Here is a 20,042-nt window from a genome sequence, read left to right on the forward strand (position 1 = left end):
ATGCTCAGAAAGCTCCAGGTCCTGATGGTATTTCTCCACTTGTTCTCAAAACCTGTGCACCTGAACTTACTCCTGTTCTTTGCCACCTTTTTTCACTTTCTTATTCCAAAGGCGTTTTCTTCTGCTTGGAAATTTGCTCATATCCAGCCAGTTCCCTAAAAGGGTGACAAATCCCTCTCATTTTCTCAATTTTCGTCCTATTGCAATTACTTCTACTCTTTCTAAAGTAATGGAGAAATCAATTAACTGCCAACTCTTAACCAACCCTCCGCGAGTATGGATTCCATCAGTGACGGTCCACTGGAGATATTCTGGCTTATGTTACTCATTTATTGACAAATTCAATGGAAACGTTCGGTGAAACACAAACAGTTGCTCTTGACATATCAAAGGCTTTCAATCATGTTTGGCATAAAGGTCTTCTAAACAAGCTTCGATCTTATGGTTTTCCAACTGTTTTTTGTAATTGGTTATCCAGTTTACTCTCTGATTGCTCACTGAGGGTGATGGTAGATGGCTCTCTGTCTTCTAACTCCTCCACTAATGCTGGTGTCCCCAAGATTCAGTTCTTTTCCCCAACTCTTTTCCTCTTGTATATTAATGACCTCTTTCCAATGGAAAGAGGTCATTAATATACAAGAGGAAATCCTATCCATAGTTTTGCTGATGACAGCACATTGCATTCCACTTTTCATTTTGAGAAACCTTGCCCTGCTCAATCAGCTTCAACTTCTCAAATATCCATTACCAATTCCTTAAATTCCAATCTCCAGGTAATTCTCCAGTGGGGCAAAGACAACTTAGTTGACTTCAATCCTTCTAAAACTTAGTCCTGTCTTATATCTCGTAAAAAGAATTCTTCTGCTCCTATGCTTATCGTTTGTGACACTCCAATTTCTAGGCAAGATGATATATCTCTTTTGGGATTACCCTGACTTCTAATCTCTCTTGGCACAAGCACATTACAAATATTGCTTCCTCTGCATCTAAAAAACTTGGTTTTCTTTTTCGCTCTCAGCGTCACTTTTCTTCCAAACAGTTGTTCAACTCTGTACAAATCGTAAATCACCCTACTATGGAATATTGTTCCCACATCTGGGGCAGTGCCCCCAAAACCTCTCTCAGGCTTCTAGATTCCATTCTGAAGAGGGCAGTTCGGTTTATTAATGACTCATCTCTAACAGTGTCTCCACTCGCTGTCTCATAGACGTACTGTTTCTGCTGCATGCCTTTTCTACAGATACCTCCATGGCTACTGTTCTTCTGAAATTGCTTCTATATTTCCCGCTGTCTCTTTCAAAACAGTACGAACACATGCCACCATCAGCCAACATCCATTTACTGTCCAACTTCAAACTCACAGAACCTACTTTTCATATTCCTCGTTTATTCATTCAACTGCTGTTTTCTGGAATAACCTTCATATTCCTCGTTTATTCATTCAACTGCTATTTTCTGGAATAACCTTCCTTCATACGTGTTTCCTGAAAATTACAGTCTACAGAAGTTGAAGTCTAATGTCAACAAATATCTTCTTTTGTCTTCTGAACCTCCAACCCAAGCATGGTACTAAGTACTATAGGTTCTAAACCTCTCCTCTTTGGGGTTTTAATACAATACAATACAATACAATAAAGTACAGAATATCTGTAAAAGCCAGAAAAGTGTAGTTTGTGTAACTCATCCAACACTGCAGACCACGGGAAGGGGCCAAGGACTGAGCCCTGGGGGCAACAATAAGTAACACTTCTTGCAACACTCTGATACTTGGTGGCAACTTGTATTTTCCTCTCATTGAGTTACTTCTTCTTCTTCTTCTTGGTCCTTAGCTGGCAGCTGGGGGAGGCGGTTGGCCATGCAACCAGTATGCTGCTGTAGGTGCCGCAGGGTTTCGGACTTGCTCTGTGATGTTCTTCTATACTTTACGATCCGTGGCGTCAGTCCTGGCCTGGTTAAGGTAGAGACGTCAGCTCTTCAAATCATTTTCCACTTGCTTGGCCCACGTTTTCCTAGGCGCGGTCCGTTGGATGCTCCATTGGGTGGGTCGTTGTCTCCAAAGGAGTGTGGATGGTATTCTGTTCGTGCCCATTCTACATACGTGGCCAAACCATCTAAGCCTTCGCTTCTGGATTTGGTCGGCAATGGTTGGTTGCTGTTGGCATCTGGTGCAGATGGTATCATTAGTGATGTGGTCACGAAGTGAGATGTCCAAAATCTGCCGCAGGCATCGCATTTGGAATACCTCAAGTTTGTTTAAATCTAGCTTGAGACAAATCCATGTTTCTGATCCGTAAAGGAGAATGGGCAGGATCAAAGTGCGGAAGAGTCGGATTTTAGTCTTTGAGGAAATGTTGGCCCTCTTCCACAGACACCATTTGAGCGAGGCGAACGCAGTGGCCGCCTGTCCAATTCTGCTGTGGATTTCCATGGTGGATGCAACTTTCTTCTCCTGGACCAGCGACCCAAGGTATTTAAAGTCCTGCACTTGCTCGATCTGGACGCCTTCGAGATAGATGGTGGCTTGCGACCCATCTGTTGTCAGGGCCTTTGTCTTATCAGCATTGATCTTCAAACCGTATGGCCGGGCAATGCGGGCAATGTCGTAGCGGATGTCTGTAGCTTCAGAGTCGTTACCACCAAAGATAGCACTATCATCGGCAAACATCAGGTCAGTTACATAGTGATCCTTGTCATATTGTACGCCCCGTCTGTTTCTGAATGCTTACCTCATAATGGCGTCGACCACGATGTTGAAAAGCAATGGGGAGGCTACATCCCCTTGGCGGACTCCAGTTTGGATGGTAAATTCCTCAGATAAATCGTTCTGGATGCGCACCTGGCTGGTTAAACCATTGTATGCAGTTTAGAGGAGTGTGATGACTTTTCGAGGTACATGTTCGACCTCTAGTAGTTTCCATAAGGTAGGCCGATGGACACAGTCGAAAGCAGACTTAAAGTCAATGAAAACAATGACGGTTCGCTGTCCACACCGGATCCTCTCCTCCATCAGCTTACGGATGGCAAAGATTTGATCACAGCATCCTTGCCCGGGTCTAAATCCAGCCTGTTCTTTTCGACTGGTTTGCTCGCGATGTTTTTGCAGCCTTGACTGGATGATCTTCATAAAGACCTTTCCGATGATGGAAAGGAGGCTGATGCCACGGTAGTTCTTGCAATCCCGGTTATCACCCTTCTTGTGGATCGGTACAATAATGTCTTTCCTCCATGTTAGCGGAATTTGTTCAGTGCACCAGATGGTTTTGAGGAGTGAGTGTAGTCGGCGAAGCAGTACATCTCCCCCGGCTTTGATCGCTTCTGTGGTGACTTGGTCCACTCCTGGTGCCCTGCCATTCTTTAGGGATTGTATGGCTGCTTTCACTTCTTCTACTGTAGGCTCAACATCGACCACAAATTTCGCACAGTGTTATGTCATCCTCAATAACATCATGGTGAGTTACTTCATGCAGTTGTAGAGGTTGTATGGGATTTTGGCTTGGCAGAGCCTCCTAAGAATGCTCAGCTACGACAACCTGTCAAAAGCTCTGGCAAAGTCAACCATGATGGCAAGTGAATATTTGTGATTGATCTCCATGGTGTAAATGATGAGTTTGCAGATGGCATCCTCCGTGGAATGACCTGCTTTGAAACCAAATTGTTGCAATGAGGGTAGTTGCTCATCAGAGTAGTGCTAGATAAACGGTAAAGAAGTCTCCCCAGGAGTTTAGCTAGTACTGGGAGGAGCATTATAAGTCTGTATGAATTGGGGAGTTGTGGGGGTTTATCAGGACTCTTTGGTATAAGCTTGAGGGAGGCCACCTTCCAGATGGAAGAGAAGGTACCTTCAGTGAGGCATCTATTAAATACACCAAGAAGTTTGTTGGGGTAGCTCTCTGCAAACCTCTTGAGCACATCCACCTCCAAGAGGTCATTATCCGGGGGGGATCTTGCCTTCCTTAGCCTTCATTATTGCCATATTCAACTCTGTCTGGGTGAATGGGTACTTTGATTCTCTGGTTGTATAAGATTCATTGCTGTCTATGGTATTTTGCTACTCCTGCAGAAATGGGTCTGCTTCAGTAGGAAAGAGTGCATCGAGCAATTTCACCCTGAATATCTTGATCAGTTAAAATTTTGCAAGCACTTAAGGAAACAAAATTTTTCTTTTATACATAAATTCACTATTTCGATTATTTGGTGCACCTAACTCGTGACCTCTAATTAAGCAAATTTCTGAACATTTCAGCAAATTTCTAAAGCCAGTTTCCACCTCCATTGTATCTAGCCCCTTTGCATCAATCTCTTCCATCAGCTAATCACTTCTGTCATCACCAATTTGTTATTATTTTAAGTATCTGCTATTTGCAATTTCTGATCACAACAGTCCACCAGTTCCTCACTCACAAAATTAGTGAGGAATACCTGTATAGTGTTTAAATACATCATTTATTATGCTCATCTAGGTAAGAGTATGCATTACAAATAAACCTTATACTCTAAAATTATTTATATCTTAGTGTACATATCTTTTGTCATATTGTGAAAATTTCATCAATGGTATGTATATTAAGCACTTATGAGTGCCTACTTATCCACCAAAGGAAGTACAAGCCTTGACAGAGCTGTCTTGGAAATGTCATATATTACAATACATGTCTTCCTTGCACTATATGTGTAAAAGTGTGTTTATCTGTAGTGCAATGACTAGCTTTATATTTCTTGCAAATTAAAATTTGCTAATATACAGGGTGTTTCAAAAGTGATGGTTAATAATTTAAAGGTGAATTGTACAGACTACGATATGCAAAAAACGTTTAGTAAACATGGGTCCTTAAGTGAATCATTTTCGAGTTATTGCACATTTCTAGTTGGGATTCACTACAAAATTGTTTGTTTAGGTTAGGTTATGCTCATTCTTTCCCTTTCCCCATGCTCTGGGATGTAGCAGGCATATTAGTACTTGTCAAAGGATAGTCAACATGGAAAGAGGTTACAGCAATGAAGACTATGCGGACATGCACTTCACGTATAGTAAAGCCAATGGCAGTGCACTCGAGGGTGCACATTTGTACCAAGAAGCATTTCCCTGGCAAAGGCAGCCCAACAGGCACACATTCATCAGGGTACATCAACACCTTAGAGAACATGGGCGCTTCGCATGTGGAGTACGAGCAGGTAGGCTCAGAAGCATAATACCTGATGTTGAGGAAAGGATATTAGAAAGAATAGAACAAATTCCAGGAATTTTGACAAGGAGGGTTGCCTCTGAAAGAGCCTGTACTGAGTCATAGCAGTGTGTGGCGAATTTTACATCACCAATTACTGTACCCCTACCATATCCAGCAAGTACAAGATCTCAGCAATACAGACTACCCTCCTAGAGTGCTACCATAATCAGTAGTGGATCTTAACAGAAAATGTGCATTATCTCCAAAACGGTTCATTTGCGGCCCGATGTTCACTGGGACTTTTTTGCTTATTTTAGTTTGTACTTTTCACCTTTAAATTAGTGACCATCATTTTTGAAACACCCTGTATAAGTGCCTACAGCACTGTACTTCCTTTGTAAGTCTGCATCATTCTGAAGCAAATAAGGAAACTTTTATTTACTTAGATTAGCATATTAATAAATAAAAATAATAAATATGTTTATTAGTCACTCATCAGAGAAATTACACAGACAAAGAAGAGTGACCCACCCTGGACAGCACATGGCCAGAGGGGCTAAAATAATTATTTCTTCTAAAAAAATTAATTTCTCCTGTTCAGTAGAAATAGAAAGGACTATACTCACTTTGCCTGTCCAGTGCACATGGAGGACAAAACCATTCTTCTATTGGAATGGTCTCTAAAGGAGGTGTTAAGCATTCACAATGATAACCCAAATCACAAGAATCGCATAAGAGCAATCTGTCTTCACGATCACCTCTACCACAAATTTCGCACAGTGTTATGTCATCCTCAATAACATCATCTTCTAAATGGTGACATTCTACTGGAATCTAAGAAAACAATAGGATAGCATGGTACATATAATAAAACCTATACATATATCCAAATATAAAATCTAAACAAGTGAAGTTCTATGAGATACTGGCTGGCTGCAATCAGTTATTAGATAAATGTTTTGAAGATATATAAAAAAAAAAAAAAGATACCTTAAATTTTAGTTGACATAAAAGGAATAAAAACAGGAATGGCTTGCTCCTGAGCATTAATCAAAAAAGAAGACAATGTTTAAATAGTATTCTACATTTATAATTAGTTGTATAAATCAGACTTGGCTTTTACAGCTTCTGAATATTAGCGTTAATTTTAAATAATCCCACAATACGAAGTAATATTATTACACAGCATCTTAATAAATGCACGAATATAGTTTTAAAATATACTTCAACTACAAATATATGAAAATAATATTTGTCACACTAAGCGATTAAAATCATTCCCCACAAGGAACCAGAAAGTTGAGCTTTTCCTCTGTGGAGTATGAGTAAAATGCTTTAACTCCTACTTAAATTGGTCCACACCCATGTGGTTACTTTCGGCATATCAGCCCTTGAACTTTTCTCAGGACTACTAAACAGATTTGGCAGAATTAAAGTATAAACAGAAAATTTTGGTTGCAGAACAATCAGAATTCTCTGTTTATACTTGTATTGTTGCAATCATTTTTTGAAAAGTCGCCCATATTCAAAAGTAATTGAGAATGAGTGTTATAAATACAGTAAATGCCAGTTATAGGGTTATAGTGATCATGTTTGCAAATTGAATTTTGATTCTAATAAGCAAAAATCAACAAATATTATCCAGAGGCTATAAAAATAAAGATATAGAGCACAAATTTGCACTTTATTACCAAAGGTCTATTACCAATTAAAAGATACAAACAAAATAAAATAAAAATAAATTTATCCACTGGTTAGCAAAATAAAAATAAATTTATACTTACATGCATAGCTTAATTAATATACATATTAAACATAACACTATGTAATATGATTATAATTTAAAATAGTCACTTATTTTAGATTGCTTTAAATTATCACTACAATGTCTATTTATAGATTTTTCAATATTGTATAACAATCTATATTCACGATCACTTGCACCAGTTTCTTCCAATACTCTCTTCAGGATGGCTATAGCTTCATGAGTTTGCCGTTTTGTAAATGGAATTTGTTTGGGTTCATCTTCATTTTCCTCCTCCTTGGCGAAATTATCAGTAACAGACTGGGCAATTTCTTCATCTGTTAAAGCTGTAGTAACTATGTCCACCCATGGCTTTAGGTTTTTCAACATGATCAGTATAGTGACTTAGTTGCCCACCATGAATAATTAATCCACATTTTTTGAAACAGTTGCTAATGCAGGTTTTGGAAACTTCCTTCCAGGCATTCATTGTCATATGAAGTGCATCTAGAACAGTTATCTGCTTTGAGATATCAGATGATGTTCCCAAACCTTCATCTATAGACTGGATGATTCTTCACCTCATATCCAATCTATAAAATGTCTTAAAGGTTTTTATTATTCCCTGGTCAAGAGGTTGAATCAGTGATGTGGGTATTTGAAGGTAGAAAAACTAATTCAATGTTTTTGAAAGTCAACTTTGGATGAGCTGGGCAGTTGTCCAAAACCAATTCAATTTTTTTGTTTGGTGCATTAAATAAGCTGGATTGTTTGAATCAAACTAACAGAGCTTCATCTACTATTTGGCATTTCCCTTCACGCTTCCTTTTTCTAGTTTCACTAATCACATTAGTGTTTAATGTGTGATGTGATTTTAACAATTTTGTTAAAATTGTTAATATTTTGATAAAGATGACTGAAGCACTCCTAATTTTACTGCTGCTTCACTTTGAAACATATTGCCTAAGTTTAATTTATTGTACATTTCTATAATTTGTAACATCTTTTACACTCAAATTCACTCTCTTTCTGTTCAGTGACATTTTTTTTTGGTAGTAAAATTTAAAACACAGTAAAAAAGATAAGCAATAATCAATAACAAAGCACAAGGCACACACAAATTGGAACTAACACGACACACGCAAGTGAGACGAAGTTTAGATATAGAAATGAAGAGCATATTTCAGCAAAGGGGAAATACATTTCACCATAATAATGTGAAAACAACCAAGTGTCAGAATTCCAGCTATTAGTATTATCGCAAATGAATAAGATCAAGTTTACTACCCGTTTATTGCACTAGCACAGAAAAGCCCAATAAACAGGAAACTGTAAATTGTTTTTATTGTTTTATAGTTGTGACCTCTATAAATGTGACCTCCAGAAATTTGCTTTAGAAAAATATCACAGAGGCATTCAAAATTGATTCTTATAATCGAAAATGTGATTCTAGTAAATGATGAAAGTATAGTGCATTTTATTGATTTGGATGGGTTCTTTGAAATTTGATTCTATTGAGTGGCTGATTCTAATAACCAGTGATCACTATAACCAGTGCTTACTGTATTAATAGTATTACAATTACACATTTAGTATACTTCTACAACACATGGACAAAGTGTGTCAATTTACTTTATCTGGTATGCTGGATTCTGCAATATCTGTCATCCAAGTGAATCGCAAAAAACCATGGAGATTGTTATAATGGTCAAAAATAAGGTTCCAGTTTAACATTCAGCATTTAGTTTATTCAATCAGTAAATTCCCTTCCCAGCGACATGGTCTTTTTTTTCTTTTTCTCTCATTTATATTGCTTCATTCAATTTTACTGTAAAAAATTAAAGAATAGCTAAGGGGGAAAAAAATGCCTACATCTGGATTTGATCACATATATCCAAAGTAAAAAAAAAAAGTGGCACATGTGCCGAGCATGCACGTTAGACGGTTTTATGTGAAACATCCTTCGGTTTCTTTTAGGTATTTTGATTTTTATATATTGAATATGAAATAAAAGAGCTTTTTTGTTGTAAATATTTCATTGACCATTCACAAATTTCCATAATTTCAGCTGGAAGACAAGATACAATGGATTCATGATAACCAAAGTAAAAGACGTATACTTGCGATTTTTGCATACTTGCAACATATCTAAATGTCTCTGGAAAACAGCATCGACTGAGATACCAGACCTTGTAGTTGAAATGACATACACGGCTCTTGGAGGCACCTAACAATGGAATGTAATGAAAATGCGAGACGAAAAAAAGATATTGTTGACAAATATTTGTATTGTTGCAGTCATATGACAAATACTTGTACGGTTGCAGTCATATGACAAATACTTGTACTGTTGCAGTCATATGACAAGTACTTGTATTATTGCAGTCATATGACAAATACTTGTATTGTTGCAATCATACTATTTAAACATTTTAAAAAGTTAAAACTCAAGATATCATACCCGTCACGAAAAATGCATCATGCGCTCCAATCACACTACTAGTGAGTGCTTGGCACAGACTAATGGTGGGAGTGTGGGAAGCACCTCTGGAAGATGCCCCAAGGATGTTTCAGATCAAAAACATACATGAAATTCATTTATTATGCTACTCGTTCAACTATCATCACTGTGTTTATCATATTCTGATTTGCAATGTCAGTTAGCCATTTGTAAAAATGCACCAATCATTTCATTTCATATTTAAAAATGGCCTCATTATTAATTTCTGGTCAGTATCATAAACAAAATTCCTGGTTGGTACTTTTTGAATAACATATGATTTTTCTTTGTGGATGCAAAACTTGAGGCCAATATCATTAACATACATTCAAGAGTGTTTTGATAATGCATAATAGATTAAAAATAAAATTGTACAGAAAATGTAAGCACAAACTGCATTAAGCCCACTTTGGTACTGCTATTCCAGTTGATCCATCTATGAGATGACATAACCTCACATTTTCTTTATAGTTTTGTTTTTTTTTCCGTCTATATCCAAGCTCCTCAATTAAATTAAATAAAAGGCCACTTAACCCTGACTGTTGAATCTCTGGTGGGTCAATCGTCAGCTAGTGGGAAACAAACACTTCCAATTCCTCATCATACCCTTGTAGTTAGGCACATAGCTTGGGTGCGCAATTCGCAGGAGGCGTTCTGTATTTTCATCAGTAAGTGACCTTCTGTATCTTGACTTGATGAATGTTAATGAGCTAAAAGCACTTTCAAAAATCCAGATTTACCCAAACATTGTTAGAATTTTTATAGCCACTGCTATGATTTCAGGATATTTGTTGTTGGTGTGTAGCTCTATCCAAAATTGTGTAGTGAGTAGACTTAAATAATTCAGTAATGCTTGATTTTGTTGTAAATTCATACATTTCCAATTTAAAATGGAGGGCCTCATCTATTTCAAAATCATTCTTTTATTTCCTGCAACCATCCGCTCAGATGTGATTTCTACTGATAGAGGGTTGGCAATAAATCGTAGCACACACACACACAAACAGATTTTTTTAATCTATAATCAAACTGACTTTTCAGTTTATTTAAGAATTCTAATATTATATCAGTTTCATACATATTGTTGCTGCATCCTGAAAAATTTTAAGAGTGAGGAAGGCCGACCGGGCTAGCCAGGTGGGTAAAGTGCCTGCCTGCCCGGCAGCCCAAAGGTCGCAGGTTCGAATCCTGCCTCAGGCTTGGATCAGAGTAAAATGCAAAAAAACTTTGGGAGGTGCATTATGGCCGCAGAAGCCGATGTGCCAACAACTAAAAAAAAAAAAAAAGAGTGGGGAAGAAAATAAATTCATTACTTCTTACATCTTGAATGAAAAGCTCGTTTCTTTTCAAAACTTAAGATAGGCTCATAGAGTTCACTGATGTTTTTATCTTTACCTTGAAGATAAATGTTTAGATCATTAATGTAAGAAAAAATATCAACCAAAAATGCTAGATTGGAAAGATGGTGGACATCCTAAAAATGTCAGCAAAATACAGTGGACCGTGGCTTTAATCTGTTTCAGAGACACCATCATATCATGAAAACATCATAATGTGAACCCAATAACACATTGTTTTTTGATAATTCATTCCAAGATCTCAAAATTTGAAATTTTCACTATATAACTAAACTATATTATCTCTCTAAAAGGTGATTTTTATAATGGAAATTGTACATATTGATTAAAATATTGATTAAAGCACAACACAAACAATCACTTTCACTAAAGGATGCAAAAACAAAACAAGCGGCCAACACGTTTACAAAAGCTGCTATTGACTGAGAGGAAGGGCCACACGGTCTGGTCGGAGACAATCATAAGCCCATCCCATCATAAAGTGAATAAGTAAGCACCGGTTAACATGATCATCGGTTAGTAGAATCAGCTGCTTTAATTTCAAAAAACCGATTCGAATCATTAAAATGCACTACACCTTCATTGTTATCATATGTTCGGTTATAACAATCAATTTTGAATGCCTTTGTGATATTTTTCTAAAGCACATTTCTGGAGGTCACTACCATTAAACAATGAAAACAATTCGCAGTTTCCGGTTTATTGGGCTTTTCTGTTAGTGCAATCTTATGAACGGGTAGTAAACTCAGGGGCTCACACCTGGTGAGTATGGGCTTGGCACACCCAGGGTCCTGAGCTGGATATCATCATTCTTCTCTTTCTTGGTGATTCCCTTCTTTTCCTTCTCTCTCTCTCTCTCTCTCTCTCTCTCTCTCTCTCTCTCTCTCACACAGGGTAACTTGGGAATTTTTTTTTTGGCTGGTGCAGTATAAGCCTCAGGCTTCCTTGCACCATATAGCTAATAATAATAATAATAATGATAATAATAACTCAATCTTATTGCATTTGCAATAATACCGATAGATAGAATTCTGTGGGTTTTTACGTTATTATGGTTTCCTCTTCCATCATATAAAAAACATAAATAAATTTTCAGAATCTTCTCTTCGTTCCTATTTTTTAAGCTTCATAAACTTGTTGCTCCATATCTCACTTGCACATATCGTGTTAGTTGCAATTTGTGTGTGCCGTGTTCTTTGTTATTGATTGCTTATCTTTTTTAGTATTTTAAATTTTACAACACACAAAAAAAAAAAAAAAAAAAATGTCAGTGAATGAACAGAAATATCAGTTAATTAGTATGTACATATTACAGTATTAACTAAGCTATACAGGGTGATTCACTACCAGTGAGACAAACTTGCAGGAGGTGTAGAGGGCTCAAAGACGAACCGGAATCACATAGCATTGCAGGGTCCGAAATGCCTTCGTCATGCAGTAGAGGACGTTGAACAGGTCACGTGAACAGCGATCCCGCTGGAAGTCAGCATTTGCGAACCGTTTCTGTTGAAGAAACCAAATGGCAAAAGTCCTCCGGAGTGGATAATCTGCAGGCTCCGATGAATGGACACGTTGCAGATGGTATGAACTCATTTGGTTTGTTGACAGTATCCTCCATACAGTGGATTGGGAAATACCCAATCATTGGCCTATCGCTTGAGTACTCGTACTCGGATTGCCTTCTGCAAGACGTAGGACATTCTCCGCATTGTCTGGTGTCCTCATCGTTCGCTCTCAATTCATGTGAAACAACCAGTCTCGTGCAACCTTCTGTGCACACGTGTGAAAATCATATGATGAGGCGCACGCCTGTGCGGAAAACGTTCCTGGTACACGCGCAGAGCGGCGTGCCCATTACAGTCCGCAGCTCCATACGCGAGGTGCATGTTGGCCAGTTCAAGGTTTGAATACTCGTTCATCCTACTGCCTCGGGTACCGGTTCGCAAATGCTGACTTCCAGTGGGATCGCTGTTCACACGACCTCCCGTTCAACGTCCTCTACCGCATGACGAAGGCATTTCGGACCCTGCAATGATATGTGATTCCGATTCGTCTTTGTGCCCCCTACACCACCTGCAAGTTTGTCGCACTGGTATCACCCTGTATACGTAAGTGTAAATTTATTTTTATTTTTCTAACCTGTGGAAAATATTCTTCTGATTTTCAAGTATCATTTAATTTTGTTAATTGGTAATGTAATAAAGTGTAAATTTGTGATCTTTACTTTTATAGCCTGTGCATAATATTCCCTCCTCTTTTCACTTATTAGAATTGGCGTTTAATAGAATTAAAATTCAATTTGCAAACATGATCACAATGACCAGAACTTACCACATATCGTATAGTGAGCCAATCATAAAGCATATTTAGTTTTATCACTGTCTTCAATCTGCTGCAAAAAACTCCAAATTTCACTTTTTAAATCCCATATCCTTTTCAGCATTCTTCCCTTGCTTAACCACTTTACGTTGTTGTTGTTGTAAGCAAACAGTCAGAAAACTCAGCATCAATATCTTTTGGAAACTGCTTTAGCTGCCAGTGATAGTTTTTATCACAGAAAATTAACTAATTTGCTAATTTCAGTCAGAAGAAAGTGAAAGTCCCCACTCAGTTTTGAACACAGTGCTGTAGTATGTATAATACACTGATAGGAAATAAGACTGTTTTGTTTCTTTAAGCCTGCCAACAAGCCCACTGCTTTCACCTATCATGGCTATAGCCCCATCTATTACAATGGAAAGCACATCATTTCTAAGTTCTTTGGAAGTTAATAATTTTAAACTTCATTACAGATTATTTCTCCTGTTGTCCATCCATGTAGAGCTGTGGTTGTGGTTATTTGGTTTTTAGGAGCATTAGCAACTAAGGCCATATTGCTTCAGGGATATGCGGTGGTTATTCCCTGATCTTTCTGCACCCTCCGTATTTGGTGGTCACGGGCTCAAACCCCGGTCTAATCAAGAAGCGTGTGCTACGCACTGCCGCTCTGCCCACCTGGCTACGGAGGCACCACCATGTAGAGCTATTAGTCCCAACAAATCTTCAATAAATACATTACTATTAAAGAATCTCAAATCTGCACAATCCGAAGTTTCATCATCTTCTTCTTCTTCTCTGTGTGCCATCTCCTAATGCAGAGGTCGGTGACCACCATGGAAAATGTCTCTCTGTCTCTGGTAGCTCTGAACAGCTGCTCAGTGTTCAGTCCTGTTCAATTCTTAATGTTATCAAGCTACGATGTACATCTTCTCCAAGGCTTTCTTCTTCCTTCATTCTCCCCTCAATAATTAGCCATGGAACTGCATATTTGTTGTTCCTCATCAGGTGTCCAAGATATGCCATTTTTCTTTTCTTTGTGTCCTTCAGCAATTCACAGGTTTTTCCAATTCTCTGCAGGGGACACTCTCATTGGTCACCTTTGCTGTTCATGGTATCTTTAGCATTCTTCTGTATGTCCACGTTTCAAATGCTTCTAGTTTTTTCGTACAAAACTGACCAAACATAACATCTCATCATCTGGATTTTAAGGTGGAGTTCCAGGTTTCCACATCTGGTTCATTTTTGTCATTGATCCAACAGCCTAGATATTTTGTCAACTCTCTCTATCAGCCTTCAATTTAACATGAGGGAAGGTGTTGGCATTGCCCCATTAAGGACCACGAGCTTAGTCTTGTTGATATTAATCCCGAGGCCCATTCTTTCACTTTCTTCACTCACATGATTGCATATCATGTGAGTGAACAAGTCCTGCATATCAGTTGTATAAAGTACAGTGTCATCTATATAGCAAAGATTGTTAAACACTCTACCATTGACAGATAATCCTTCATTTCTTCCATCTAATGCTCCCTTGAAGATGATGTCCAACAGGAGGGGAGAGAGAGTACACATCCTTGCTTCACAACATGTTCAATTGTTGATTTTTTCTGTTTTTCTGCCATCAACTAACAACAGATGCCGTTTGGTTCTTCAGGGTTTCTTTAGTCATAGATGAAGTTTCATCTATGGCAAAAGAAAAGTATTTGCAATTTGCATGCAGGCAGTTCAGTAAGTAATTGAACAGCCACATTGTTTGTGAATTCACAACAGCATCGTGTAGCCATATCATTTTATAAAGGAATCTTCTGAAACTTTTTAACTGTTTGTTCCCCCTCTAACACTTTTACTGTTTCTAATATGCATTGTTTCACCACCTCAGCATGAGTGAAGGTAACATTTTCTTAGCTAGAATCCAAGATATTCTCAAAAAGCTTCTGTACATGTTTCCTGTGATACAGAAAGTCCATACAATATTACATTGGCCTGCCTGTATGACACTTTTAGGTTATCTAGTTTTCTTCCTCTGGATTTCAAGTGTGGGGAAAATTTTGCATGAAAATCATTATGCTTGGACTCATAATGTCTTTACAGATTACATGATTTAACAACTGACAGGACTTCAATACAATTAAATACATGGATCAATTATTATTAAGTAGTATGAAACAAAGGTCATTTGTCCAGTCTGTTTAAACTGATGGTTTTCACTGTCAACTTTCCTTTGTTTGGGGAAAACCATTTAATTAAAATTGAATAAAACAATAAAAAAAGAATAAAAGAGATACATAATTAAATTGACCACAACATAAAATGCGTAAATAAAATGATTATAATACAGTTCGCGTGAACTGAGCTACAGCTTATTAGAACATAATGTGACCATCGCATAAAAAAAAAAAAAAAAAGAAGGGTGTAAATTCATTTTGTTTCATTTATATAATAAACATTATTTTTAAAAGCAGCTACCATATAAATGATATGAATTCAGGAATTCCAAAGCAAATTTTCCATTTTTTTTTTTTTAAAGAGTTACTCTAGTGTTAAAAAATGGTTGGATTTCAAGCATTTACATTGAATTATAAAATGGCTATACTGGCAACTATGTAGATATCAGTTCTAAGAAGCGATTTCATCATGACAGAGAGGTGCTACACCATAGCGGTAATATCAGTAATTACAACAACTTAGCTGTTCGCAGCTTAGCGTCAAATTCAAAATAACTTTTATGAAAACAAATTCATATTTATTAAACTTTTCTGATTTTTTCTGCAATTTCCATACTCTTTATCTACTAAATGGTGGCCCACTTGAGAAGCAAATCTATATATTATATAATGAACTTTGCCTATATATGGTACTATGGACAACAGTTGCTCTATTAATCTTAACAATCGGAAAGTTTTTTTTTTTAGAGTATTCAGTGAACACATGTCAGCTTAATTCTGTCAAACACTGTGGTTCTATTACACCTTATCCCAGATGCAACAGAAACAGAGTATGTCTGACTGGTGCAACAACCAATGATGTAATTAACTAGTTGCAATTTTAAAGTAAACTGCAGCCAATGACTGTTTTGGTCACATATGTGGGTATTAAAAGCATTAAATGCACACCAACCGAGAACTATTAAAAAGCATTAAATGCACACCAACCGAGAACTATTAAAAAGCATTAAATGCACACCAACTGAGAACTATTAAAAAGCATTAAATGCACACCAACCGAGAACTATTAAAAAGCATTAAATGCACACCAACCAATTGAAAAGTTCACTGATGTCACTGTATCATTAAAAAATATCATCCAAATTACACAAATGTATAAATACAGTGACTTATCATTCAACAAATTGTCTCATACACCAAATTATCACCTATACCAAACTATCATGCACCGAATTGTCACCTACACCAAACTTTTGTGCACTGAATTGTTGCATACAGTGCATTCTCATGCACCAAACTGTCAACAATTTGCCTTGCAGCGAATTTATGTGATCCCAAGAATCACATACATCTTTTATTTGGAAGTGAAAGATCTTCCATTAAAGGAAGCAAATCATGTTTTAAAAAGTGACAGTACTTCTATGCTGCTAGACATGCTGGCAAAAAAAAAAAAAGGACCTATTACATAATCTTAAACAATCTCTGTCAATACATTAATATGAATTGTAGCTATTGTTCTCAAATGTAGTAGTAGGAGCATGTAATACAAGAAAGCAAGCTTATGCAGCATCAGCAAAAAAAAAAAAAAAACTATTTCACACATCCATTCCCTCTAAAGGTTTGTCCAGTTCCTCCTTGAATTTATTTAAGCTATCAACTAACTTCCACAACGACAGATGGAACTTTGTTCCAGCAATTAACCACCCGTTGGCTAAAGGCAAATTTCTGCACATTTATTCTACAGCTGTCTTTCCTCAATTTGAATTTATGCCCCCACAGGTTTGTAATCTGAACAACAATCCCATCAGAATTGAGCCTGCTCAACCCATTCAAAGCCTTATACACCTCAATCAGATCACCTCACAGGTGCCTAGTCTCCAGATGCTGCAATTTGCAGAACTTAAGCCTTTCTTGGTAAGACCACCCTTTCGTTCCCCTCACCAATCTTGTTGTCCTCTGTACTCACTCAAGCAACTCCACATCCTTCCTAAAATGAGGCCTCTAGACCTGTATGCAGTACTCAAGGCGTGGTCTGACCATTTCCTTATACAAGGGGATAATCACCTCCTTTTCTTTACTAGCAAAATTCCTGTATATTATTGACAATATCCCATGACCTGCTCTGGCAGCCTGTGTGCACTGCTCAGAAAACTTCATATCTGACTGCACAATTACTCCCAGGTATTTTTCATTTTTAATACCCTAAGTGTAGTACCACACAGTTGGTATATTTCTCTGCGGTTACTTCTACCCACATGCAGTACTTCGCATTTGTCAATTGATAAATTTCAGTTGCCACTTCTTAGCCCATCTGCCCCAACCTTTCTAGGTCCTGTTGCAGTAGCACACTGACATTACTGTCATTAACAACCCTGCCAAACTTTGTATCATCTGCCTACTTGGACATTAAGCCTGATATACCTTCGTCAATATCATTGATAAATATAAAAAACAACAGTTGGACCAACACGTCCAGTCGGTGTGAGACTCCACTAATAACATTAGTCCCCCGAAGAGCAGCGTCCATTGATTACCACTCTCTGTCTTCTCTCACTCAACCATCCTTTTATCTATTATAGCAACTTTCCCTTAATACCATACTGCTCCAATTTGTACAGTAGTCTTCCATGCACAACAGTATCAAAAGTTTTCCTGAAATCCAAGTATATGATATCAAAATTATTTTTTGCATCCAGTTCCTTTGTAACCACATCATAGTATCCAATCAGATTTGTCAGACAAGACTTTCCCTTAACTAACCAATGCTGTGGCTGAATTATTACTGCAGTCTTATCTAGATGATCCTGCAATGCTTCTTTAACCAGTGAAGCCACTATTTTCCCCCAGAACAGAAGTTAAACTGATGGGTGTGTAATTAGTTGTGTCACCTTTCGATCCCACTTTGTGAACTGGCGATACATTTGCACATCTCCAGTCGGTGGGGGACTTCCCCGAATCCAAGGATACTCTCATAATTATGGCTAAGTGTTTGCTTACTTCCTTTGTTGCCTCCTTTAATATAACTAGATAGATCCCTTCCACCCCATGTGACTTTCTTATGTTTAACTTCAACTATTTCTCCTCCACTTTGCTCTCAGTTATTACAAAATCATCAAGCTCCCTGTTAGTTTAATAAGCTTCTGTCCTATGCTTCCCTACAGAATTCCCCAAGTGTGAATGTAGATGCAAAATGCTCATTCAGTTTGTTTGCTATCTGAGCAGGATCATCAACAATCAATATCAAGCGGATTTATCCCCTTCTTTCTAGAGTTTATATAAGTAAAGAAGTCCTTGCTGTTTTTCTCAGCATCCATTGCCAAAGATTTCTTGTAATCTGCCTTAGCTTGCCTAATCTCCTGTGTCACTTGATTACAAACTAGCCTATATAGGCATCTGTGTCACCTGATAATTTATATGCATTTTTATTCTTACTCTTAGTAAGAATAAAAATATTTATTTTTAAATATTTATGATGCTATGTGGATTTTCATCAGCCCACAGATGGTTGGTGTGGAAATTAAGTACTCATCTTGTGTGAAACAGATTTCATTTGTAAACAGGGAAGTCAAGAAAACAGAGTTGCCAGCAAAACATTGCTAAAAGTATACAGAATACTACTCATACAGCAAAATCTGTGTAACAAGACATTGAACTCTCTGCGAGTATTACAAGTACAAGTGATTTTCCCTTAAAACCCTCCAGGTAGTCACATTAATTCTTTCTATTATTGTCTCCACAATTCTGTTCTATGAAACTTGGTACTTATTCTTTCAAAGTAACTAACTTTTCTGCAAAGAGATCCCAGCATACATCAAAAGCTCACACATAAGATGTATGTTTGCTATTTCAGTAAATGAATACTTTTCCATTTGAAATAAATGTTCCACACAATAAAAGAATTAACTTAAATGTAAGTTAACACAATCTCAAACTTCTAAAATACTAATGTTATTGTTATTTGGTTTTTAGGAGCATTAGCAACTAAGGCCATATTGCTCCGGGGATATGCGATGGTCATTCCCTGACCTTTCCACAGCCTCCGTATTTGGTGGTCATGGGCTAATCCCTGTCTAATCAAGAAGCGTGTGTTACACACTGCTGCTCCTGCCCACCTGGCTATGGAGGCGCATTTTTACACATTTACTTACAAGAGTATGATAATATGATTATTTAATCATACTATCAAATATCATACTATGTGAATAGCATTTAAGATAGCATTTACTATCTCATGACTCACTATTTGCACTAATGTAGGACACTAAACAGAAACAACCAAAAAGCTAATAATAATAATAATAATAACAGTCATAGTTCAGCACTAATTTAGTCCCTAAAGTAGTGATGCATCACTACATTAGAAACTCTAGATCAGCAAGGACTGCACTAACTGGTTCCTTTTGCCTCTCCCAGTCCTTTTTTATTTTTTTAAATGGGACTAGAGTAATACTCTAATATGAACAATTTGATACCAAAAATGTAATTATTAATTAATCAAAATATTCCAGCAGAAACACTAACTCCAGAACTGCAAAATAACACTTTCATGAAAATTACTTGCTTACCTACTACAAAAATTATGACTAAATGTGGATATCCAAGCAGAAATTTATCACAAACTCTACAACACACACTGTTCCTTATTGTGAATTTCAAGTTTTTCATTTAAATTGGTTTTATAGATATCTAACTTATAAAATATTTAGTAAAAATATAAAAATCAAATAACCATACCTTTCTGATAACTTTGCCTCCTGATTCTTGCAGTTGAAATAATGATGTATATTCAAG

The sequence above is a fragment of the Mastigoproctus giganteus genome, chromosome 14, assembly GCF_048544385.1.
Source record: "Mastigoproctus giganteus isolate SK-2022 chromosome 14, ASM4854438v1, whole genome shotgun sequence".
Lineage (NCBI taxonomy): Eukaryota > Metazoa > Arthropoda > Arachnida > Uropygi > Thelyphonidae > Mastigoproctus > Mastigoproctus giganteus.